Below are 26,281 nucleotides of genomic sequence, written 5' to 3'. Positions count from 1 at the left end.
TAATAACATAGGATGTGTTCAGAATGAAGTGTTAAATGGGAGTCATCACACACACACTTGCCACCACTTAAAGATCCTTTGTTTAACCACAAGTGCATTTTAGCTGTTCTAGTAGGCTTTTCATGGCATTTTAGTAGTCACATATATGGAGGGGAGAAAATATATCATAGAAGGTTATAAGGTTTATACCCAATTGAAATGTATGTACTGGTTATAATGGTGGAAATTATATAATTGGAAATTGGTCTATTTGGAGAAAAAAAAAAGTACTAACCTGAGTCTTACCTCGAATTGAATACACATCCTACAAGATGAGCTACAGCATGGAGAGAGGTGCGTACACGCAAACACACAGAAGTAGAAGGAGATCTGCTTTAATAACAGAAGACTAAAACACACAAGTTTAATCTTCAGGAATTGGTATCTAAAGGTCACGCAATAAAACTGGATCTCTGTAGGATAAAGAAGATAAAGGTGAGGAAGTAATAGAAAGGACACAACAGGGTGGCGGAAAGGGAAATGAAGGGATGTGGCGAGTGAAAATGTATAAAAATTGATCACCGAGAGTCAAAAGGGGAAAGAAAGGATCAGAGAAGCAAAAAAAAAGAAAGAAAAGAAAAAAGGTGGTCACAGGGAGGAAGCAAAAGAATGTAAAAAGGAAAATTGGAAAAGACAAAATGAAGCCTTAACGCAATAATAAACGAGTGAATGACCAATATGAAATGTGGAGGCAAAGCAAATAAAAGTGCAAATGAAAGTGCAAATGATGTGAATGCAGCAGGGACATAACAGATTTCATGTTGTTTTGTCATTCAAGACAATCGTCACAACAATTTTGCAGTTCAGGCTGTGTTGTGAATGCCAAATCTCCTGTAAATGAATGCTAATGGCTAGTTATGGATGAACATGTCAGCTCCTTCCTATTTCCTGTTAATAACGCGAGCGTCTGCCTGGCTGACTGACCTCTCTGCTGGTTTTCTATTTCTATTCGTCTTTAATGGCAGGGAAACTGCCTCACGCCACACATTGGCCCAACTACCTTATTACTTTTCACAGGGGAGAAAAAAACAAACACTTATTTCCCTTCAATGAATTGGCGCAGTGGGCTTTTTAAATCATGTTTGTAATGTCTGTGTGTGACTTTTTTTACATTCTTGTCACAGCCAGTGTTTGCCGGTCTTCACACAGTTTGTAAATCGGAGGCATGCCACCCCACGCTGATGTTTTGTTCAAGGTTTCTTCCTGTTTGGCAGTTTTTTCCTGGCCTCCGTCGCTGACCTGCTCCATATGAAAAGTGCCTTGAGAAAGCATAAAATAAAAACCACTAAACTGAACCAAGAGAAGCAATGCTAAAAATTATTATATTTCATATTTGGCGAATTTGTGGTCACAGTTTTCATCTCCCTCTCTCGTACGTACGCACGCGGTTTTTGTGACTGAGGTCTATAAAATTGTGACATTTGGAGATAGATGAAATGACTGTCAAGGTCTGGGAGTGCTGGACTCCGTGTTTAAGAGCTCTTAGGACCTGAAAAGTACATTCACAAACACACGCACTTAGCTTTTTAGGACCGAAATCCTCGCTTCAAAATCGTTCAATTCATATCCGTGCTCATGGACTGCTCTGCTCTTTTACGTGCTTGCTGGCGAGGTACAACATGGCCGCCTTCTAAAGCCCTTTCTAAAGCTGGACCCAAGCTTTGATTCTGTCATATATCTCATACAAAATGTATACCTAGTGTCATAGGAAAAGTTAAAAAATAGGTTTTAGCTGTACTTTTTACCAGAGGTGTCCTGCAAGAGTCACTTTGAAATACTTTGATTTTAATGTATTAAACACACTGAAATCAATCAAGCAAGCAAACATATCATGTTTATATTTTCTAGATGTTTTGAAAAACGGTTACATAAGAGCTTTCTGTTAAATACGATGCAAATAGTTGCGGATTTTCACGTTTTTGGGGTGGCCTTTGCCCTGTCTCACACTAGATTAGATCCAACCCTGCACTGACCAGTGACTAAATCCCATCTTCACAATCAGAACCAAAACAAGAGCAAACTATAGTTAGCTAACCATTTTTCAGTTACTTGAGGATTATTACTGTTCATCGATCGGACCTTGACACGGCGCAGACAGTGGAAGAAACAATTTGTTGCTTCTAAAATTGAATTATCTTTATTCACCACAGGGTTTTGAAGAGAAAATATTGTGTTCTTATTTTTGTTGTAAAACTCCACCCTCTTACTTTTTTTTACGAGCCTTATGGGCTGAGTCAAATGTCATTTTTAGTCCATATATATGCTGTGGGCCGCTGATAAATGGATGGTGGGCCGCAAAAGGGCCCCTGGTCGTAGTTTGGACACCCCTGCATTATGAAAAGAACAATTGACAAGGTCTGAGTAATGGATCAACTCAATCACTCCGGTTCCAATCCCTTATAAAAGGACAGTGTGTATTAGTTAGTGCCGTTGGCAAGTCTACTACCAATTACAACCAATTATTATTTGCCGTGAGTGGCCAAACGAGAAACCCCACGAACAGGAGCAGCGGGAGTGGCGAGCAAGAGTGGCGAGTAAGAACTCGCTCATAATAGCGGCTAGCGACATAAGCTAGCAAAAGCTAGCGAGAGCAAAGCAGCGGGAGACAAGCAGCGGGAGTCCGAATCACGGGACTCAGCGACGATCACCTGCAGGCCTCGGTCGACACGTTGGGTCCGGCACGAGCTGCAAGCACCACCAGGGGCTAACTGCGTACACGAAGTTCTTCTCCTTCGGGAAGCCATAGAAGAAAGATGGAGGCAGTAATATAATTAGCAATTACTAGTCCTGCGATTATATATATATATATATATATATATATATAAGTTTTTTTGCATATCATTGAAATTAATAGTGTTTTTTTTTTTAATGAATCATTAGTTCCCAAATTGGTGAAGCTAATAAATACACAGTTTCTTTAAAAAGCAAGATTTGATACTAAACACGGCTGTTGTGCAGAGTAAAAAATTTGATTTACCACATCTCCACAATTGGTGACCCCCGACGTGAGCATTAATGATCACTCTGTCACTTGTGTTGCTAACGTTACAGAACGAACGAACGTACCAAAATGTGAAATGTTACATTGTTGACACGATTTGGTCATTCGAACAATCTAAACAAACAAAATCAGAAATGACTATTATCGCTGTTTCATCAAAGTCAAACAGACCGCATGTCAGTCAGCCATTTTGGGACGCAGTAGTCAGAAAGTGTGAAAGCATTTTTTCCCCTCCTTATCACAGTGGTAAACACGTGCAGCCTACGCATTGCGCCATGTCGCGTTCGGAGTCTGTCTCTGTACAATGCCCTCATCAGAGGTGCTGTCAGAGCCAACAATACTCGGAGTGACAGCTTGCGCTGGCACCAAGTTTAAGTTACTGCAGCCATTAATACGCTACGGGGTGCCGGCTGCCTGAGTTAGTTTGCACAATGCCGGGCCGACAATGCGCTCGCATTGTCCACAACGCGGCACTGAGAAAGAGAGTGACAGCACGCGGCTCGCCGTAGTTCATTAGCCCGGTGCTCATTTCCTTTTCTCTTTTTTCTTGCCGCCGTGTGGGCTACTTAAACGCTCCTCTTGTTCCTGCTCTCCTTCTGCCCGCTGAGGTGTGCCCCGCTCAGTGTTCATTATTATGAGCCAACTTACAGGTTCAACCATGCACATGCTCACAAAATGACATGTTGAAATTGATTTCCACATCCAGTGTGCTTCTAATTTTCACTTTAAAAAAGGAACGGGAAAAAAACACCCCGTGGTTCAAGTAACTAACTGACTTTTGGTTTGCCAGGGAGAACTTGGGTCACTGCATGTTCTCTGAAATGAGTTTGAAGAAAAGCTTGAAGGGTGAGAATTTCTGACTATTATTTTTCCAGCCCGGGTCGAACAATTATTGGCTGCCTGCTGAATAGTTGTGTGTCATTAGAGCAGGCTAAATTATGCTCTTCACTTTCTGAGGAAGGCCCTTTCACTGCAAAGAGCCAAATAACTGATAGAAGACAGGATCATATTCACAATGAAGCTGACAGAGTGTTCAAGGACACTGGGCTTCCATTTCTCTTCTGGTAATGCTCCATATTAGACTAATGTTCAATTAGCTTGTCAAGGCTGGTTAGTGAAATGTAATTCTTATACAGAGGGCACGAGGGAAGGGGTGGGGGGTCTTTTTTTATCACGGTCCATCTTATCCTTTGTGAGTCATTCTCCTTATACTGTATGTGTCATGCAAATCATCTCATTAGCTATTTGTCCATGATCGGGAATTCTAATAGCTTATCTAGGGAAAATGGGATGTTAAGAACGAGCACAATTTGCCAGAGGAGTCATGGAACAAGCATCTATCTATCTATCCATCTGTCCATCCATCCATCTGAACGCCCGTCGTTCTCTATGTAAAATCGGAACATTGGTCCACATACACAAAAAATTTGATAAAATGCGAAAACAATTAGCCATCAACGTGATCTTAGGGCAGTTTCGCATGTAGAATCCAAATATGACTTTTTCTCTCTGTGCTCCCATTTTTTGTAAAGTATTTTTTAAAGGTATAATATCATAATAATATCATACAAATGTTATTTAGTCAAAACAAAGCTGAACAAATAATAGCTTGAAACAGAAAAACTGGAACATATGGAGCAAAATGAATGATACATACCACTGTGTTCAGTGCAAAAAACTGATCTCGAAAATACTGATGCCAATTCTTGTTTATATTTTTCATGCAGACCAGCGTAATCGTACCCTGGAAGATGCCCATTCAAACACATCTTTATTGCGAATTCAAGATTGATTCTGGCATTCAAGGAGAACATCATGTGACATCCGGTACCAGATGCGTTTATCAGGGTTGGCGTAAGCCAGCGGCTTACGGCACTCGTAAACAGAAATGCCAGAAGGTCAGTGGTGGCAGAAGCAGCCCGGAGAACCGAAGATGGAGCACATTACAAAAGAGAGCAAAAATGGATCGAATCAGTGTTACTTGAATTGTTTGACGGTTTGTATTGCAACAGCATTTAGGGAGCCTACTCATTAAAAAATATGTGGCATTAAGGGTACAGACGAACAAAGCACATAACCTCTACTACGAATTATAATTTAATTTTTAATTTAAGTTTAATAAGTGACCTCAAGGTTGTTGTCAGAAACGTACATACTGTACTTGCCAATGAAAAAGGTGAGGCCATTATTATCCACACATTTTCTAGTATTTCTCTCCCTTCTTTCTCCTCCCCCTTCAATTTTCACACTCTGCTCTCCCTCGAGGAGCCCTCACCCCCCCTTTCTTTCACCTCTCACCTCACCCGCAGTACCGGCCCCGCAACCTCCTGCTCCGCTGCATTCTCCAGTGGCGAATTAAGAACAGCGGGAGGCCTAATGGCCACTGAGCGGAAGTGAGCAGAGATGGACCAAACTACTTCGTCACTTCATCACCTGGGTCATTAGTGGAGCATCATCGCCCCCGCGTCCTTTCTTCCCTCCACTCCCCCTCTTACCTTTCCTCACCTTTTCTTTTTTTGTTGTTGCCCTTTCTCTTCATCAAACATCGCTTTTTGTCTCGCTCGCATTCACTCGAGATTCAGGTGCTCTCTAAATACCACACGGCGCGGCGGACGGAAGGATGACGGAGCGTGAAGGGTTGCTGTCGGCTGATTATTAGCAGCGCCCTGTGGTTGACTTCAATTAGCCTGCAGAGACACTGTGCCGCACTGACAACTCCGCACCTCTCATGTATACAGTTATATCTAGAGTAGACGTGTTCCCTGTTGATTCATCTTTAGACGGTGAGATGCAAAAGAAAGCTTATATTTGCGTACTTGAACACATTTTTCAGATGCAAGCTGTGCAGTATTAAAGCCCCCCCCCCCCCCCAAAAAAATACAAATAAAAATAAAAATAAAATCTTGACGATATCTTCTATGCAGCCCCACTAGTCAAAATACGGTATTTTGGTTGAGTTAAGCAGCAAAATCCAGACATTTTATCCATATCAGAAAGCGGCCATTTTGCCACCTGCTGTCGACTGAAAGTGACATCACCGTTGCTCGGGGGCTCAGGTAACAACCAATCACAGCTCAGCTTAAGAAAACAGGCGAGCTGCGATTGTCGTTACCTGAGCCCTGAGCAACTGTGATGTCATCTTCAGTTAACAGCAAAAGTCAAAATGGCCGCCCCCTGAGATTGATACAAGCGGCTTTATTTTGCTTCATAACCCATATTCCACAAAATTAGCCTAGTGAGGCGACATATAACATATTACTGTCAAGAAATGTTTACGTTTGACTTTCCCTTTAAGAAGATGTACTAAGGCACAGAAAAAAATGGTTGTAATGTAATGTTTGATAATTTATATCACTTTTTTCAGACCTATACCAGTGTGAGTACGATTTCAAGTGCCGATAACACTAGTAGTGTTGAATACATAAAAATTCCACCCAAAACAATGACACATCTTTTTAAATAAAGACTTATATATCCCAATATAGCATTTTTCTTTAAAATTGCATGCAATTAGGTCTGACATGATCAGGATTATTCGGCCGATCAACGAGTTGGATTAATTAATTAAACCCATAATCGATTACCGATTCGATCAATACATATATTTATTCTACAGTCGACTGCCGCCATTTGCAGCGGATAGTCTCGGTCCACGAATCGCGACACGTTTACATCAAATAAAATACATGGGGGGAAAATTTCTATACATAATGCTGTTAAACAATAATTATACCATGTAATGTCTTATTTTGTGGAGTCGATCAATGACGTCATTGATTGATTGGGCAAATTTAGACAGCCGATCACCAATTTTACATAAAATGCTAATTATTACCCGACCCAGATCCAGCCGACCAGATCGGCGTGAAGTCTACATAACATTAATGGCAATTTTCTATTCTTCAAATTTCTACTTCCTGATCATAAAACGGCCACAAGAGGACGGCTGATACTGGTATCGGACCAATGCTGGTATTAGCAGCCATTGTGAACACGATACCTTGAAATAAGGCCTGATATCGGCCTGATACGATACCCGGTATCGGTGCTTGCTCATTCCTAGACAGTCATAAATTTAGAGCGTTTCCATTCTTGACTCTGCATTAAAAGTACTGCATAACAATGATGGCTCAATTGCAGATGCACGTTATTATTATTATTATTATTATTATTTTGTTCATAAAGCAAAATTGTCTCTATGCTTTCAAGTGGAAAGTAGACATTTAAGGTAATACAAATAATATATGAAGGTGTATGCTGCAAGTGAAACAACAGCTCAGAAATTATCAATATTTACGACAGCAAACACTGATTGTCGTTAATGTATGTGTGAGTGTGTGTCAAGAGCAGGACAATTAAGTAGATCTCTTCTTGTGTGGCTACACTCTCTCTCTCTCTCTCTCTCTCTCTCTCTCTCTCTCTCTCTCGACCCCCCACGGCCGCCTGATGGGAAACAGCCTTTCATTTGCTCATTGTGGTAATTGGTGCGTGTGAGGGAGAGGTACATGTGTCCGGCTCCCCATCTGCGTCCGTCAGAGAATTAGAAAATGGAATTCTCCGAAGAGCGTCTGCCTCCCTCGTCCAATCGGACACATTTTCATTACTCACTTGGCGACGGAACACATTTTTTTCTTTCCTGCGGCCACCAGCCGACATTAATATTTGCAATTCCACAGTTAATTTACATTGAGATCAATTCTGGAACGACCCGTTTAAACAATTCAATGTTAAATTAACAAGCTCTGCAATTAAATATATTCTTTTGCTGCAGGTCATTTTCTGCAAGAATATGTAAAATAAAAATATATGATTAGACATCACTATGACGATGACTGAGTTGGAAATTGGTTGGCAAATAAATTACCTTTATAATTAAGTACAAAGAAAACACCCCCCCCTGTGGAATGATTAATTAGCTACACCCTGTTATATCAAATCCCATTTTAAACTCTTTACTAAATAGCATCAGCCAGTTGGTGGTTAAACGCCACAGCCTGTATTATTAGGGATGCCAAACACGCACTGGCACAATAATTAAGATTGTGAACAAGTGTGTTATCACCCATTGTTTCACACATGATCACACCTCTTTAAACTTAGTCTCATCTTAGCCCTAGCAATGTTTTTATTTATTTTTGTATTATTGTTATTGGAGTTCAATCAGATTCTAATCAGACTGCAGCATTTCAAGACAACACAAAACAAAAACTGTTGCAACCACCGTTGTACATAAAACCCCAAACACTTTGCAATATCAAACAACTGCAGTCTAAAAGTATCCAATTTATTTTGTTGTTGTTTTTTTCTCAAAAAAAAAAAATAAATTTTCTTTACTGTTGTCCTCATTGTGGTCTTGGGCAATTAAAGCCAATCCCAGAAGACTCCAGGCTAGAGGTAGGATGCACCCGGGACTGTTTGTATTCTTTTGGTTGAATAGTTATAGTGGGGGTTTTTTGTTTTGTTTTTAATGCACCAGGTTTTAATAATTATAGCTTTGACAAAAACTCCACAGCATATTAGGCAAAAATTGCAAACAGTTTGCAATGAAAATAGTTAAAATGATCTAATAAATCTACTAATAAGTCTACTGTACACACAGGGAAGGACTGGGAACAAAATTTGGCCCAATTCAGCGACGGCGGGGTTGGGGAGCAGTCGGCAACACCCTGCAATTACTATTTATCGTTCGTCGCTGGGTGAAAGGAGAGCGCATGGCGGCTGCCGAAATGGGATCCTAAACATTTATTGGATCCTATTTGGTGATTGTTGGGGCGGACGGCGTTCGGTCAGGAAACTTGCAAAATTTGCCAGTCCGTCTCTGTATACACATAAATATGTAATTTTATTACAATAATAACTGAAGAAGTAGACTTCAGCCGAATTAAATACACACTACTTTATTTAATGTTGCATTATATTATATATACAGGGACCACGACTGACTGCGAGAAGTGAAAATTCACGAATAATTCACACTAATTGCCATGATTTTTTTCCTTATTTTTGTTTTCCTGAAACAAAATACAAATACAGATAAAGTTAAGAGTTAAAATACCACTTGATTACCACACCCACCTAAGTGAGTCAAAATGTGCTTTCTGCATTTGACCCATCCGCTGAGGGAGCAGTGAGAAGCAGCATGGGCCAAATAAGCGGAGGATTCCATATAAACGTCACATCACGGGTTCTGGCTTCACGGTCGCACTATTTCACTTTTTCTAGGGGGTACAATTAACTCTTATGTTGTTCTTTTTCCGCATCTATCCTGGGTGTAATTCTATCCTTGACCACTAGATGGTGACACACAACTTACGCTGATATGGTGTAAATAAGCGAAGTGCGCATCTCTGACCGCGCAGCGCATAGTGGGTAGGGGGGCGTTACCCGGCTACCAAACAGTACTCAAGAGTAATGGAAAGCAATGGAGACTTAGACGATTTCAACCGCTTGAAAGTTGATGATTTAAAGCGTTTTTGTAGTCGCCGTGGATTGCCTGTTACAAGAACGAACTGGCTGCCCTTGCATATGCTGCGTCGTTCCAAAAACTACCAGTCTTATTGACAAAGAACGAAGAGAGAGACACTGTGAAAAATGACTCCATGTTATTGTTAATCGTTGGAGACAAATTAATTTCGGACCCCTTGAAGACAAGCCAGCTCGCATGTCAGCCGATTTTATTTATTTATTTTTCATGTGCAATTAATACCTTTAAAAACACATTCATTTTTCCACTTGCTGTTGACACAAGATCAACATCAACATCACCTGTGCCGAGGAAACAGGTAACGACCAATCATGGCTCACCTGTTTTCTGGGTTTGGTCAGCAAACTGAGCCATGATTGGTCGTTACCTGTTTCCTCAGCACAGGTGATGTCATCTTGAGTCAACAGCAAGTGGAAAAATATGTTTGTGAAGGTATTAATTTCTTATGAAAAAAAATGAAGTTATCACATTAATTATCGACAAAATATTATCTTCTTACTGTTGAAAATATCTCACTAAGTCAAGTATCCTTTTAATAAATTACATGTGTTTAGTTCAAGACTTAAAACAATTTAATGCCATAAAAATGCTCTAAAAACATGCCTAGAGAGTATTTCACTAGTGTATTTCACTTATTGCAAGGGTGGTGTGGAATGTAATTTTCGCAATGGACAGCGCTGTAATGGGGAATAGGTTCCCTCCAAAAATAAGCAAATAGGTCAATCAGCCATAATTGAATCACAAACGTGTAGGGTTCCAATGTATATGTAGGAGACCAGGGCTAGTTATATCACGGGTAAGTTGTCACATTGCAATTTTCTTCTCCACCAGAGGGCGCAACGAAAAAGTGGAATACTAGTTTTCTTCGTATAAATGGTCAGGGGTTGTGTACTGTCCGAGAAGAGAATATCACATTGTGAGCTGACATGAGTGCCAGTTATCTGTTTAAAGTAAAACATGTCAACTTCCTATATTTTGAAACAGACGTCGTACATAGACAAATTATAGCAGTAAATCATGTGTACTCGTTAGAGGAGAGATTCAGGCATCTTGTCATGCCTCAGTTAATGCTCTGTTATAAGATAACTTTAAACTAGAGCAAGTATTAGCCAACATGGTAGTTTGGGGCAACTTGTCTCAGTCATTTTTGGGTTTGTTGTCACATATGCAAAGAATGGGCTAATGAAAAATGCACCTCTGGCAACTCTGTTAACATATGCCAGAATTATTCTTCAGATGATAGATTCTGAAAAGTGAGGAAATTAGTTTGCCAGGTTTTGTTTCATTGTTTACAAATGGATTTTTCTGTTGTTGGAACTACAGTATGCAGGAATGGTTTAAATTTTATGATGAACCATCATCCATCCATTAACCGGGGAAATGCTTTATTAAAAAAAAAATCAATTTAATCTCAAATTTCCAATTTTAGGGAAGCAAAACAAGCTTTTGAGGCCGAGAGTTATGACCTACATGCAAGCAGTTCTTCAGGAATCTAATCTATTTCATAATATTTTATGTTGAAGTTTGCTCGGTTATATAGTAAATTTTCAAGATCAATGATAAAGAATTTCTCTGGCTGTAAAAACAATAAAAATAAAACAGGAGAATAAGGATAATTTTTCCCTTGTTTTATTAGTTACAAAATGCAGTGTGACATCTTACCCCATATAGTGTGACAACTTACCCATTGGTGGGGCAACATGTCACATCTTTACTCCCTCTATTTGATTTGTAACTCTGCACTGACACAACGTATGAAAATTACATGAATACAAAAAATATACCTAAGACTTTGGTCTTTCATCTGGTATACATTTTGTTTGTATATAATGTATTGATTCCAAGAAATATATAAACGTATAAAAAGTGATACAACTAGCCCCGGTCTCCCCTATTTACCGATGCTCGTCAAAAAATTTGAATATCCTCGAAAAATTGAATAGTTTCCATAATTCCATTCAAAAAGTCAAACTTTCATAGATTATAGATTCAGGGCCCACAATTTAAGTGAGTTAAAGTATGTATTTGTTCATATTTACATTATTTGGGCTTCCAGCTCATAAAACCCACGGAAACAGGATGTCAAATAATTTGAATAATGTGAAGAAATCATCATGCATACTTCCCAGTCTTTTGCATGGAAAAAAAAGATGGATGGATGGTATTTTCAAAATAATATGTCAATCTTGAGTAGTTGGTCGGATTCCCTTTGCCTCAATCACTGCCTCGATGCGCTTTGGCATTGCCTGGGGGTCCTGGAAGCCCAGGCATCTGTATTGTGGCTCTCTTTTCCTCCTGTAATACTGTACTATCAAGAGGAAAAATGAGGGCCACAAGACCCAAAAACAAAGAGCTGACAGCAAGCATCAAGAAAGCCTGGGCTTTCGGGACGCCCCAGGCAATGCCACGGCGCATCGAGGCCGTGATTAAGTCAAAGGGAATCCTACTACTGAAGATTGGCATATCGTTTTGAAAATATCATCGGTACATCCATCCTATTTTTCCATGCAAAAGACTGGGAAGTATGCATGGTGATTTCTTCATATTATTCAAATTTTGTGACATCCTGTTTTCGTGGGTTTTATGAGTTGGAAGCCCAAATGATGTAAAAAATAAACAAAGAAATACTTGAAATTACTTAAGCCGTAGGCCCTGAATGTATGATCTGTGAAAGTTTTACTTTTTGAATGGAATTACGGAAAATTATTCAACTTTTCGAGGATATTCAAATTTTTTGACAAGCACCTGTGTTTGTGGTCGCCCAAATCATCCTGCCTCAATCACTACATTGTCATAAACCAACCATTCAGGTCTGAGACAGAGCACAATGGATAGATAGCGCTTCACATTCTCTTTATAAATTAGTAGAAAAAATTAAAAAGAAAAGAAAAAATTTGAAGTGAACCCTTGCTATTTGCAGAGAATAGCAAAAATCTGTAAATAATTTACGCTCATTTGAATTGCCATGAAAAAAAAATACGAATAAAAATAAAAATAAGTGGGGTATCAATAACTAGCAAACTAGCAGAGGTTTTCATAAGGAATAAGAAGCGTTCCCAAAAAGAAGTACATTGTACCATTAAAGCTGAACTGAAAACAGTTTTGCAGTTAAAACACATTGTAAGGAACTGTGGCCTGTAATTCTCATCATGTATCACTTATAAAACTTTATACGTATTGTGCACTGCTTTTTTTGATGTGCATCATTTTCTGACAGCTAAATTGTGAAAGTACAATTCTATCTTTCAGCCTCGGACGTGTCTTTTCAAAAGGTGAAAGAAAAGCTCTGTGATCTCCGCTCAGCTTGGCCAATAACTGAGGGGAAGAAGAGAGAAAACAAGTGGACCTTCCACCCCTCGCTAGAGGAGCATCGTGTGCACGGCAGCGTGAGGTGAGGGCTCGCCGCGGGGGGGGGGGGGGAGGAAAGAGGGAAGGTGAACGTGGTCAAACATTGCGGGCACAGCGGGTTGAGTGCAGATTGGCCGTGTGTTGCTTGAGGCGAAGAAAGGTGAGACGGGGCGGCGGGTAGAGCTCCCTGGAGGAGATGTTACGAATGAGGATACGAAGCGGGAGAGAAAATAACAGAAGATGCCAGAGGGGGGGTTGTGGGGGGGTGGGGGGCTTTCTTTGTAAGGGAGGATGGACGAGGGTGGTGGAATTAGCGAGACGTGTGCGCGAGAAATGGGGGGAGTGACAGTGAGAGAAAAGAAAGGTGCTACATGAGGACTGCAGCTGAGACATCTGGAGACGGTGAAAGGAAGACAGAGAGGAAGAGGAAGTGGGGGGTGGGGGGGAGCAGCACGAGGAAAGAACGACTACATTCTCACAGTCTCCTCGGGGATGTGCTCAGGGTTGCACTCGATAACTCAGCAACATCATGTCAATATGGATTTACGAGGCTACTTGTAGACTCAACAGCTGACTGAGCACCACAGGGGCCTTCTGTCAATATTCATTTTCTTGTACGGGGGAAATCAGACGAGAAATCAGTTTTGTTTTCATGCGCTTGACTGATTTCACCTCACTTGTGTCATATCCAGCTTTAGTAACAACTCCCACGGGAGATTTTGTGCACTGCGTTTCTCGCATGATCTCATATGCAAAGCTACCCAGCGTACTTTTAATATTGCAATACCAAATGTCAAAGACTGTATATTGTTCCTGTAACCTTCACAGTTTTATGCTAGCTGTTCTGGTCATTTTGGAAGTAAATGTATAACAGAAAACGCATAGCACAATCACATGCATTGAAACTCATATGACAACGTAGCTAATCAAATGGTTTATTTGGAGAATCTTTTGTGACTGGAGTAGAAAAGTCAAAGCATATTATGCTTTAAAGCAAGAAACCAATGAAGACTGCTGCGTTTTTTAAAATTAATATTCATAAATTTTTCTTCACACTAACCGCTAGTCTAATTTGTATTGTGATTATATATATAATATTATGTTTGCCAATTTGCCACATGCTGTCGACTAAAAATGACATCACAGTGCCTAACGACCAATCACGACTAACCTTTTATATATATAGTGTATTTATAATGTTTTCATTAACAAAAAGCGATTGCATTTAAAAAAAAATGTTTAGTGGCTTCAAACTGATACCACGGCTCACATTTCTGGGTTTGGTCATGTGACCTTTAAAGGCTGAGCACTGCTGTGATGTCATTTTCCATCAACAGCAAGTAGCAAAATGGCCGCCACCTGAGATGGTTAAAAACGGGCGTCTTTAGCTTCTGAATTCATATTGCACAAACGCAATATTAATCAGAGTGTCATGTTTATTTTATTTATTTAAGATTTTTTTTCTGCGTGTGCTTGAAATCAAAATATTTGTCAACTTCTGTCTGCTCATCCGTCTAAATTTACCTCAAACCTAAATGATTTTACTTTACATTTATTGTGGCAATGTAGTATCCTACAAGAGATGTGTGATTGATGTTTGCTAAAACTTTACTTACAGGGAAAGTCAAGCCCAAAAATATATTTAATAATACATTGTATGGATTGTAAGCAGCAAAATCCACAAGTTTTCTCCATCTCAGAGGGCGGCCATTTTGTCACAGGGGGATTTTGCTGCTTAAGTCATATTCCACAAATGTAGTATTAACTCATTCACTGCCATTGACGGCTATAGACGTCAAAAATTCATTTGAGCTATTTCTTTTAGTTTAACATTTTTTCCACTTTTGTTAACAAGAGTATGAAAACCTAGGGAAAAAATATTGTACATTTAGACCAGGTATAAAATTTGTGATTAATCATGAGTTAACTATTGAAGTCATGCGATTAATTACAATAAAAAAATTTAATCGACTGCCGACCTAATTTTTTAATAATCTTTTCTTTTCTTTTTTTAAATAATCTTTTTTTTCAAAAACAAAAAAGAAAAGAAAAGAAAAAAATATTTTTTTTCAAAACAGAAAAGATTATTAAAAATTAGGGCGTCAGGCGATTGAAATTTTAATTGTAATTAATCGCATGACTTCAATAGTTAACTCGTGATTAATCACAAATTTTATATGTGGTCTAAATGTACAATATTTTTTCCTAGGTTTTCCTACTCTTGTTAACAAAAGTAGAAGAAAAAAAGTTAAATGAATAGAAATAGTTCAAATGAATTTTTGACGTCTATAGCTGTCAATGGCAGTGAATGAGTTAATCAGAATACCAAGTTTAGACTAGTGGGGCTGCATGGAATGTATTATTGTAAAGAAAGTGTTTGGGTTGACTGAAAGTAAGCAGACATAAATATAGAAACATAATTTTGCATATGTTTATGACTTTCAAATGTATATAGCATCCTGGCATCTACTGTGAATGTTTTGCTCATAAAAGACAATTCATACAAAATAAAAAGAAACATGCAGCATTGGCAAAATAAGCAAGTTGCTTGAATCCCTGGGTTCAAACTGTCAGGGACCTCAAGACAACCTGCTGCGTTTCACCACTGGTGACAAGCGCCTCTGTTATATTTGCAACAAAGGTTCCTAGCAACGGTTGTCGAGGAAAGACATCCTCCAGATGAACACCTGTTTGATCTGCTGCGACCCTCTGTGATAAGTGACCCCGGTAACCATGCCGACCACAATATGGGACGGATGCACAGTGCGCTATTGACAGGACACACATTGACGGTCCACGCACACACAATCCGGGATCACAAAACAAAATCAAGCAAGCGGTGCAGACATGCTTCACACCTGCAGACTCACACATTGACAAAATTGCAGAAAGCTATCACATGTATAGAAAATAAAACTAATGCATTCGCACTGGCGAGTTTGAGAACGAGCGCAATGGCGTGTGGAGGAGAAGGCGGCAGCAGATGGCGAACATGCTGAGAGTTACTCACTACGAGCAGGTGGACAAGGAAGTCGCAATGGAAGTCTGCCTTGACCTGTGAGTGGCAAAGTAAGACTTGTGGTTACTCATAAATAGATGCAAAGTTTTTTCCTCAAGAAATTGCTACATCTGTCTATAGATAATTAAACATTATTTTCAATTCAGTGCATTGTTCCCTGTTTGTGTTTGCACGTGTGAGTAATTAGATCACTTTCAGCTTGGATGAATTCTCACATACATTTTTTCTGTCAAGGAATATAACCTCCCATCAACAACACTTTTAAAACACATGCACATTAAAATATTTTTTATGCATAGCTATAAAGATACATATAAAAAAAAATTGCAAGAATTTGCAAGTGGCCTTCAAGTATCTCACTTGTGAAAGTGTGTGTGCAGTTCACAGTGTGGAACCGCATTACATCATACTGAGTGATGTTTTTTAAAAACATTTTTTATATATATATTTTTCAAGCAGGGTTGGGAAATCCAGGTCCATAGAGAAAAAAAAAACCTGAAACAGTTTGTCTTGAGCCACAAGTACTTCTACTCAACAGGTGCTGCTATGAGCTCGTTTACCTGCAAGTTAAGTAGAAGCACCTGTGGCTAAAGCCAATCTGTGGCAGGGGTTTTACTTTCTGGACCTGTTTGCAAGCAATTGACAATGATAAACATCGGTGTAAAGACAGAAATGTCAGTACAGATGTCTGCTTGGTATTGGATTTTGCCTGGCTTCAACTTTCTTTCCTTTGATCCTTTCTCTGTTCTCCTGACCACTTCACGACTCTGGCGGGACTCTGAAGTATGCGGTTAAGGTGAAGGGTCTTGGATTTATAACAGGTTCCAGGTGAATTAAAGAGCACAAACTCGTATGCACGGCCGCACAAAAAAAAAAAGAGCGATGATGGTGATGACATGTTGACTCGAGAAGGCTCGGGGATAATACTGAGCTCTCAAAAAAAATGGCAGCACAGCCAGATTTTCAAGATGATGGGTTGAATTAAACGAGACGATATTCATACACATCACCCAAATGTAACGACAAAATCATCAAAACAAACAAAAATTCTACACAAGTGTTTACACTTACATGCTGGAAAGATTAAATTCATTTTCATCAACTTGAGACCGTTAAAATGGTAGACTTTCCTTTTTTACTTTGAACTACCTCCAATTCCCATCAGGAAACTTGTTGCTACCAACCCCCTTCTTCCTCAAGTCCTCCTTTCTTCTCTCTCATCCTCAAATGACCCCTCTCCGTCCAAGGGCCCCTACCGAGCCCCCTAAGCCTTCCTATACTTTCAATTAGGCCACATCAAACAATGGGCTAAGGTTGCCCTCTAAGCAGGTGAGGGAACAGGAACCGACGGATGGGAGGGCAGCAAAAAAGAAGGGATGTCATGGGGAAGGGGGAGGTCAGTACCGGGGTCATGCCAGGGATTATTACATGTATTCCTCAGAGTCACAGCAAAGGTTCAATTGCATTACGTTAAAATGTGCACATTGATCTCTGGATACTTTTCATTAGGGCAAGGGGCAGTTCCAATATTCTTTCCATTTGCATTTTCTATCTATCTATCTATCTATCTATCTATCTATCTATCTATCTATCTATCTATCTATCTATCTATCTATCTATCTATCTATCTATCTATCTATCTATCTATCTATCTATCTATCTATCTTCCAAATACATGAGAACTTTCGCAATAAAAATTGTCGCTTGGTAGATGCCATATCTACACACATTTCATATTCATAGTTTTAGTTGATGTCATTCTTATTAGCCTAAGGTTAAATTACAGCTCTATGAACTTTGCCTTACAGCGCGCAACGAGTGTGACCTGGAAAAAATAATAACTGAGTTATACAATTTTTGTTGAGTTGGGTCTGGCAGCTGTTTTTAACGGATTTTTGGGTGCAGAATCCAAAACTGAGCTCAGTTTTTCTGACGATCGTGTCAAGTTTTGGAGCTATCGGATGACCATTTTCTTGAAAAAAAAAAAAAAAGAGAGAGAGAGAGAGAAAGAAAGAAAGAAATATGTACATATATACATAAAACATTAAGATGGAATAGTTTCAAGCTTTGAAAACAAACAAATAACTAACTTATTGGGAGCTGCGCACACCCGAGTCCAATCATAATTAGATCTTCTTACTACAGTCTGTCTTACTACAGCTTATCAGTGGAATTTTACTTATCTGGAGAGTAAACTGTGCTAGAAAAAAAACTAACTGCCATTTTGAAATTAGCATACCAAATTAGACATTTCCCAGTGTAATTTTAGATTGTTGCATATGATAGATTGTTACAATATTTTTTTCTGTTGCGATTTTGTGCATGTGTGTCATATATATTTATTAACTCATTCACTGCCATTGACGGCTATAGACGTCAAAAATTCATTTGAACTATTTCTATTAGTTTAAAATTTTGTCCCACTTTTGTTAACACGAGTGTGAAAGCTTAGAATTTTTTATTGTACATTTAGAACAGATATAACATTTGTGATTAATCGTGAGTTAACTAGTGAAGTCATGCGATTAATTATGATTTTAAAAAAAATAATCGCCTGACACCCCTAATTTTTAATAATCTTTTCTTTAAAAAAAGAAAAAGAAAAGATAAATAAAAATAAATAAAATTACTTTTAAAAAAAGAACAAAAGATTATTAAATATTACTTCACTAGTTAACTCACGATTAAGCACACATTTTATATCTGTTCTAAATGTACAATATATATTTCTAGGTTTCCATACTCTTGTTAACAAAAGTCGAAAAATGTTAAACTAATAGAAATAGTTCAAATGAATTTTTGACGTCTATAGCCGTCAATGGCAGTGAATGAGTTAATACTATATATTTGTATGTAGGTAGAGTTTAAACGGAAAATCCAGGCTTAACAAAATGCATAATTATTCCTACTTGTTCTTCTTAATTGTCGGAATGTCAGATTACCGGCACCAAAATTCCAATCAGGACTTGCAAAATGATCACATTATTTTGAGTACAATGTCAATCTGGCTCGAGAAAAACAGCCACACAAGAACACCTTTTGAAGTTGAATTGATAAAAGTGTGACGCTCTAATAACTTTGGCGGGAAGGTGACGTAGAAGAAACCTTAACTATCCTGGAGGAAGCAACGGGATGTAGGGGAGGCGGCAACGGCAAGTCAGAAGGGTGCAGGGTGAGGAGGAGTGGCGACAGAAGGTGCAGTGTGTGGTGGTGGTGGTGGTGGTGCGGCGCGGCGGGGATACGATGGCAGCATCATCCCCCACCAGCGCTGTCACAACCACACGCTCGGCTTGTTCTTCTGCGGCTGATTGTGATTGTTGTTCAAACAAGGCCGACAGCTGCCACAAACATCTCGGCCTCGGCGTGGCACAAATCTCACATGCTCACTTCACGTGCACGCACACACAAACACGAGCAAGGGTGCTAACGTGTCACTCTTTGCTGTCACACTTAATGGCACCCTGTTATCTTTTTCTTCCGCTTCTCTGTCCCCGATAAGACGGCGGCCGCTGTGATTGCCCTCTGCTCTCTCGTAAGTGTGACAGCTCAATCATTCCTCAAATCAACATGTTCCCTTGTTACCTTTGAAAAAGGAATATGTATGTGTGTGTGCTGGCTGCGAGATACCTGTCAAACCTCTTTCGCCATCAATAGACTGACCGGGATACTAACTTATAATTGTTTCTACTATGTAAGTCATGCATTATGAGAGAGCATAGTTTACACTACTGCAACCACAGGAGTAAACATATTGCTTAATTACTAGTATCAGTTAGAGATAGACCGATAAAAATTGTTTTGCCAATGGCCGGTACCGATTATTAGTAAGACCGATATTTGGAGCCAATATTCATTTTTAATAAAATTGAAATCAGATTTTTTTTTTTAAATACTAATTTCAACGCTTGACTTATATCTTAAAGCATGTATTTATTGATTTCAGATTTGCAAAATGTTGATTTTTTTCTTTCTTTTTACTCATAGACAATTTGTATTAAAGAACTTAATTTGTTGTTTTAAAATTCTAACAAAATGTTCAGGGAGCTCCCAGGTTCATCAGCATGTCTTCAAAAGCGAAATGAAAAATGTAAACACGTAAAAAATGTTTTAACAGTAAATACAGTTACAAAAACATTACATTTTCATCTTGTATCTTTGTTTTACTTTCAACCAAAAACAAAAGTTGCAGAGTCAGCAGCATCTCATTAAGTTAACTTATAATTTAAATAAATAGTTCACCGATGTTAACACAGTTTGAAATGGAGCAGCTATTGCCCGTCACATTTTTTTTTTTTACAAAAAAAAACCTGCCGATACTGATTTGTCAAAATGCTGAATATCGACGTAATATTCGGCCCAGTACCGGTTATTATGTATATTGCTGCATTGCCTTTGCTCTTTACCCAAACATGATTTTCATTCTAACAGTTTTTCTTAGTTGTTTTGGTACATTTTTCAGATCAGACTTGAAATTTGCAAAGCAGTAAGCTTATTTCTGAAAATAATTTGTACAAATAGTAAAACAGCATGTAGCCTAAAGCAAATGCAATATTTGTGTCACTCAATATGTCAGTGGCACGAGAACAACACATCTTTGTGTCATTGTGTACGGTATTACACAAGTCATGTTGCTTAGTCATGTTGTCAATGTAACAGTTTACTCTGAAGGGATGTTCTCTTGTAACCCGCCGCTTTAGTTTTAAGGACAAATTCAGAATTCAAAATTAAAAGTTACACCTTTGTGTATGTGGAAGTCTGAAAACGACTGGGCAAGATTCACATTTCACTTTTACCGTTTGCACTCTAATTTGTTGACAAACCATCTCATTGTAATACAGAAAGGAAAATACAGCACTGCACAGCACACACACACACAAAAGTAGAAATTGAACATAAGACAAATTCTTTCGGGAAAATGCAACACTGTAAAATTACTGTTCAATTTGCCTACTTTCTCTTAGCCACAAATTCTTATTAGGCTACCTTGACTTATGTGAGCTATTTTAGAAAACTGGTTGATCCAATGCTTCACACATTTCCCTTCATTAGTAAAAGTCAAGATTTGCCTGTGGGGAAAAAAGTCCAATGGAAATGCATAGAAGAAATATGCTGGACATTGGACATAATCATTTGCATGGATGTACAATAAATAGCATTTGAGCTTGTTCATAAAAATGAGAAACTGCTTTTTTGATGTGCACACAATGATGTGAAAATTGAACAAGTAATTTTGAGAAATTCAATTCTGATCGGATGAATGTACCAAATTACTGTAAAGCGCCTGTTGGTAGCTGTTCATATAATTAATTGACAGCAATTTTAATGCTTTTCAACTGCCAAATCGGGATTCTTACATGTGCGTGTGAAAGAAGGGTTTAATGTGGATGTCATTAAAGCAAAATTAAAATCATGTCACCGTCAAGCAAACACATTAGAGCTGGATTGTGATGCATGTGGCTTTTCCCGATGCCTCACCAAGCAATCAATTAATCATGAAAATAATCTGCAGATTAATCTGTAATAACCATCACCTGCGGCGTTAATCACTTTTTCATTCTAGCCTTCACATTTGCTCCCTCCAGTGTTCTGTCTTTACAGGATGCATCCCTTCTAATCAGTATGCCATGCATCTGCAAGCACAAAAGCAACAATTGAACTATAACTGCTTCAGCGTGCCCATGGGAAAGGGGGGGGGGGATTTAAAAAAACAGAAAAGAAAAAAAATGGCAGTTGAAGTTCTAACAAAAAAAAAATTGTTTTGAGTCGCGCTTTGAAAGCTGATGATGACACGGAAAATGAAATTTATTTTATTTTATTCCTCAATTTTCCCTTGATGTAGCTTTTCAAAAATGAAGGCTTCTGCTGCCTCTCTCGCTCTCTCTCCTGCTGTTTTCCCACTATTTCTGTCCACCACACTAGTTGTACATTATGGGATGGTAACCAGGCAGCATCTAATTGCAGTAATTGGGAGCATGTACGGCACGGCCTGTTTGAACACCTGTTAGCAACAGAATGCCTCTCAGGTTTGCACATTGTAGGTGCCATGTCACACCATTTGGTGCATGCATATGTGTGTGAACATACAGTATGCCATATATATAGTGTGTGTGTGTTGGGTGTCGCCTCGTTCAGCCTCAAAATTGTTGAGGAGGTTTGGTTGTCATAATTATGGCAAATGAAACAAGTGTCACAGAACAAGTTTCCATTTTAACGCCTCTGACCCTTCCAGAAGGTGGCAGCCGATCACTGACACGTCCCCAGTTGCTATTCACTCCCACTGATTTGGCTCTTTGACAAAATAAATAATATGCATGGTACATCTTCACACCTCTCAAGCTGTCGTCGCGAGCCTGCAATCACTTCAAGTCTTTCGAATGAATGAGTTGCTTCAGCGTTGTCCGTGTATGTGTTTTGTTTACATTTGCTTTCTCGTTCCTGGGAGACATCTGGCCAGATGCGAGGAGCTGTCCTCCTCTGTGGTGCTGAAATGTCAATCCGCACACTCATGCTGTCTACCGGGTAAACATGCGCCGCCGCTTTCTGACTTTCATAAAAGCTGTAATTTCATCGCAGCGTTGAGGACTAAAATAGACATTCATTTCAGCGTTTCCAGCAGGGTTCAATCATAACCATTTACACCCTTATGCGAGATTCTCTACGGTTATATTCACACCGCGTGCTTCTGCACACATTCCTGGCCGTATCTGATTTTTGTTGATCCGTTTTTAAAAATCAGGGTTTCAATGTTATTACTTGAAAAAAAAGACAGGAAATAATAATAATATATTGAGCGGGTGTCATTTGACCCCAGGGTGCCCAAAGAGCCTGCTGCTAATCTATTGCAGGTCACCAGCAGGTTCCACTCTGCTTGGGTCTCCAATCTAATCACTCTGCGGCCATTATTGCTAATTGAGGTGCCTACCGTTGGTGAGATCAATACAGCCTGTAAGTACCTTTGCCACGTATAGCGTCACGCAGCGGCTTCTATACTTTGAGTTGCTCCAAATACCTGTTGATTTCTTGTGAGGTGGGCCACCTCCCCGTCTCCATCTCGAGGGCGACAACAAGAAACTGTAGTCAAGAAAAGACAAACACCATCGTATATTATCTATATATCTTTATCCATACATGAATAGTGACGTTTTATTTCTGGTCCGACAAGCACACACTGCTAAAACATACTCTTTCTACGTGTTTGTTTCCCGAGGCGCATGCACGTCAAGTGCGCATTAATTTAAAAGTCTCACCTGATGATTGACAGTCCAGAAGCCGCCGCGGTCTCCCCCGCTGGGCCTCGATGGAGCGACAGAGAAGAAGACGAACCTGCGAAACATGCCCGCTCCTTTAAAAAGCTTCCCCGGTCCAATGGGAGGTCTGCCAGCTTTAGCGGGACCTGACGTCACTACCAATGCCGCGTCCAGCCCCCACCCACCTCTCACCATCAACCCGCACCCCACTTGGTTTGAAATATCACAGAAATTATCTTGGCGTTATTATCTCACGAAAAAGGGCGACGAGCCGTTCTAGGAGCAGAGGAAAAAAATGATTTCTTTTTGGAGGGTCTAGTTTTAAAGGTCTTTTTTTCCGTCATCAAAATTGTGCCATTTGGGAACTAACACGAAACATGCACCACATTTTCATCATGTCCACTATTGGCCACGTGCTTTAAATCAGTTTTCCTCCAACCTTTATTGAGCCAAGGCACATACGTTAGAAAAATCTCGCACCATCAAACAAAAATGAAATGATGATGACATTGTGTCAATTTCAAATTTCTCAAATCTCCCGTTCATTCAGAGGTGTCCAAACTATGGCCCGGGGGCCAATTGTGGCCTGCCATATATTTTGAAGCGACCAATGGCATATATGGCCTATATATGTAAAAAAACAACAACGAACAAACAAAGACATCTGCTACTAATCAATGTTTTATATAGCCTACTGTAGAGCTTTTCTAAATTTGCAATGATGGAAATTAATTTGTTACAAGTAACATTTATTTTCATAACACCGTGGTGAATAAAGGTCATTCATTTTTACCAGCAAAAATTGTTTCCTTCATTTGCTGCTCTGTGCCAATGTCCAAATTGTGAAAATATCACATGGATTATTTCCAAGTAACTGCTTTAAACATGGCCACCCTCTTTAAATAATTGACTGTCTTTTTTTCTTCTTTTTTTTTGCCTTAATCATCTCCTCATGATGCAACTGGTTTAATTGTTTGTGTTTCCTGAAAATCTGAAAAAAAAAAAAAAGAGACTTTCTAGCTGATTATTTTAAGAAGGCGTCAAAATGTTCATCTGATTACTCCTGTATATTTTGAGATGAGATTTGGGTGCTGTTCTTTGCAGGGGCAGATTTGGCCTGCTGGATTAAAGAGGGCTTCGACCACCCCATAATCTGGTAAATTCCTGAACTATTTGCCTTGAGCAAGTTGTTCAGGTAGCAGTTAACTGTAACTTATAAGCAAAATGCAATTGCTTGATCGACTGAGTTTGGTGTGTATGATAAAAAATAAAGTTTAACAAATCGTGGAAGCTGCCAATACCAGTCACCGACACTTGAGCTGACATTGAGTCAGTCCTTATCAGCAGTAGTTGGCGCTTCAGTTTGACACATCAGTGAACCATCATCTGCTCTTTGTTGACTTTTTTATTTTGTCATTGTGTTAAATGAAATGTGATATATCAAAAGTAGTAGAGGTGAGTACTGAACGAGTGAATACTCATATTGTAAAGATCTGAGTTTTTTTTTTTTTTATCGAACATCTCTAGTATATATCGTACTCTCAGTGGTAGGAGGTAACGAAGTACAAATTCTTGTTACCACACTGAAGTAGATCCTTCAAGCATCATTTACTTGAGTATTTTTTAATTCAATGTCATTTTTCTCACTTGCTCCCTTATAGTGGTGAAAGCAGCAATGTCTTACGCCGAGGTTCGAGGCTTGTGAGGCATTAAAATCGGAGTGAGGTTTGCACATTTATGAGTTAGAGTCTACCACCATAGGAATGCCAAGTGGGTTCATTCCTCAAACCTTGTGGCCATGTCAAAGTGGCAAGCAAGCAAGATATTGAACTCCCAGTTGTTCCTGATACTATGCCATTAATACAAAGTAAAAGGGGGGATACACGGCTACGGTGTCCTTGAGCAAGACGCTGATACCCCAAGCGCTTCAGCAGCCCCCTGCTCCAGTGTGTTTTATCCATGACGGGTCAAACGTAGAGTTCAAATTTCACATACATGACAAGAAAAGATTCTTCGTTGAACAGATTTGTTGCTCCCTAAGCAGTATGTAGTGACAGTAAAAAGTGGTTTGAGCTGTAAACAAAATGCCTAAAGCAATTTCGAATTTTATATGAACTCTTCTCACTTAACAAATAGCGTAAACTGCCACTGTGTCTCCTGTGCGATGGGCAGACTGACATGAATATGAAGTGAATTTTCACAAGCAAATTTGTGCAATTTGAAAACTCTTTGTGCACCATTGTAGCAGGCAAACTAGAAACCATTGTGGAAAATACTATTGTGTTGTTGAATGCTTATTTTATTGTTGTTCTCTACTCCACTTTTGAAATGCGTACGCTTCGTCTGCAGTTAGACATCTGCCGAGAGGTTGGATTTTTCCGTTTTATTTTGGTAAAAAATTATTGTAACATGTGTTCCTTTCATATACATCTAGGTCGAGGTCAATAACAGCGAGGGCAGTAAATAGAGCAACAAGGCCACTTTTATTGTACAGTTATTCATAAAGTATAGTTCCACATTTTCCATTTTATACCACATGGATCTCTATGTCCGTCCATCCATCCATCCAATTGTTAACACCTGCGTAAGCAGTATGTCTACTAATTGCAAGAGTTGCCACCTGGCCTCAATTGCCAGAGGTTGACGCCTCTCATTTCCTTATAAGGTCAAGATGATGACAGACGAACAGACTGTAGGAATTATTTTGGCGAATCTCATTTCTTTATATTTAATCTGCTCAGTCCTCGCGCCTCTGTTTAGCAGGGTTCAATCAATCAATAGATGGTGTTTATGGAGGACAAAAACTGCCAAAATTAAAAATAAAATAAATGACTAAATATATAAATAAAAAAGTCTTAAAGTGAAAATAAAAACGGACACATAAATTATATTTCAAAAATTAAATACAAAACATAAAAATACATGGAAATAAAAACAACAACAAAAACATATCCCTAAAAAAATAAACACAAGTAAAACTAAATACAAAAATAAAAACGAAAAATAAATACACAAATAAATATATAAATAGAATTAAATATCAATCAATAATTAAAAATTCTCTGCTTTCACATTTATTGAAATGTTATTCAAATGAGAGGGCGGTCATATAAGCGTGTCTTGGGTTGGGCTCTGTCGTTGCA

The 26,281-nt window shown here is 39.0% G+C and overlaps 1 long non-coding RNA gene across 1 annotated transcript; it reads right to left on the bottom strand.

The window, feature by feature from the left end:
• Positions 1 to 816: 816 nt before the first annotated feature.
• On the bottom strand, positions 817 to 23,230 carry LOC147175990 (uncharacterized). Its single transcript, XR_015094659.1, has 4 exons — positions 23,139 to 23,230; positions 22,901 to 22,962; positions 15,883 to 15,927; positions 817 to 2,769 (listed from the first exon to the last, which is right to left on the bottom strand). It is a non-coding gene; the product is annotated as an uncharacterized LOC147175990 (long non-coding RNA).
• Between the last annotated feature and the right edge of the window lie 3,051 nt (positions 23,231 to 26,281).

The sequence above is a fragment of the Leptonotus elevatus genome, chromosome 4 (assembly GCF_054856555.1).
Source record: "Leptonotus elevatus isolate MCC_2025b chromosome 4, RoL_Lele_1.0, whole genome shotgun sequence".
In the NCBI taxonomy this organism is placed as follows: Eukaryota; Metazoa; Chordata; class Actinopteri; order Syngnathiformes; family Syngnathidae; genus Leptonotus; species Leptonotus elevatus.
Note: the sequence above shows the minus strand (reverse complement) of the source record. Positions and strands in the feature narration are given on the sequence as shown.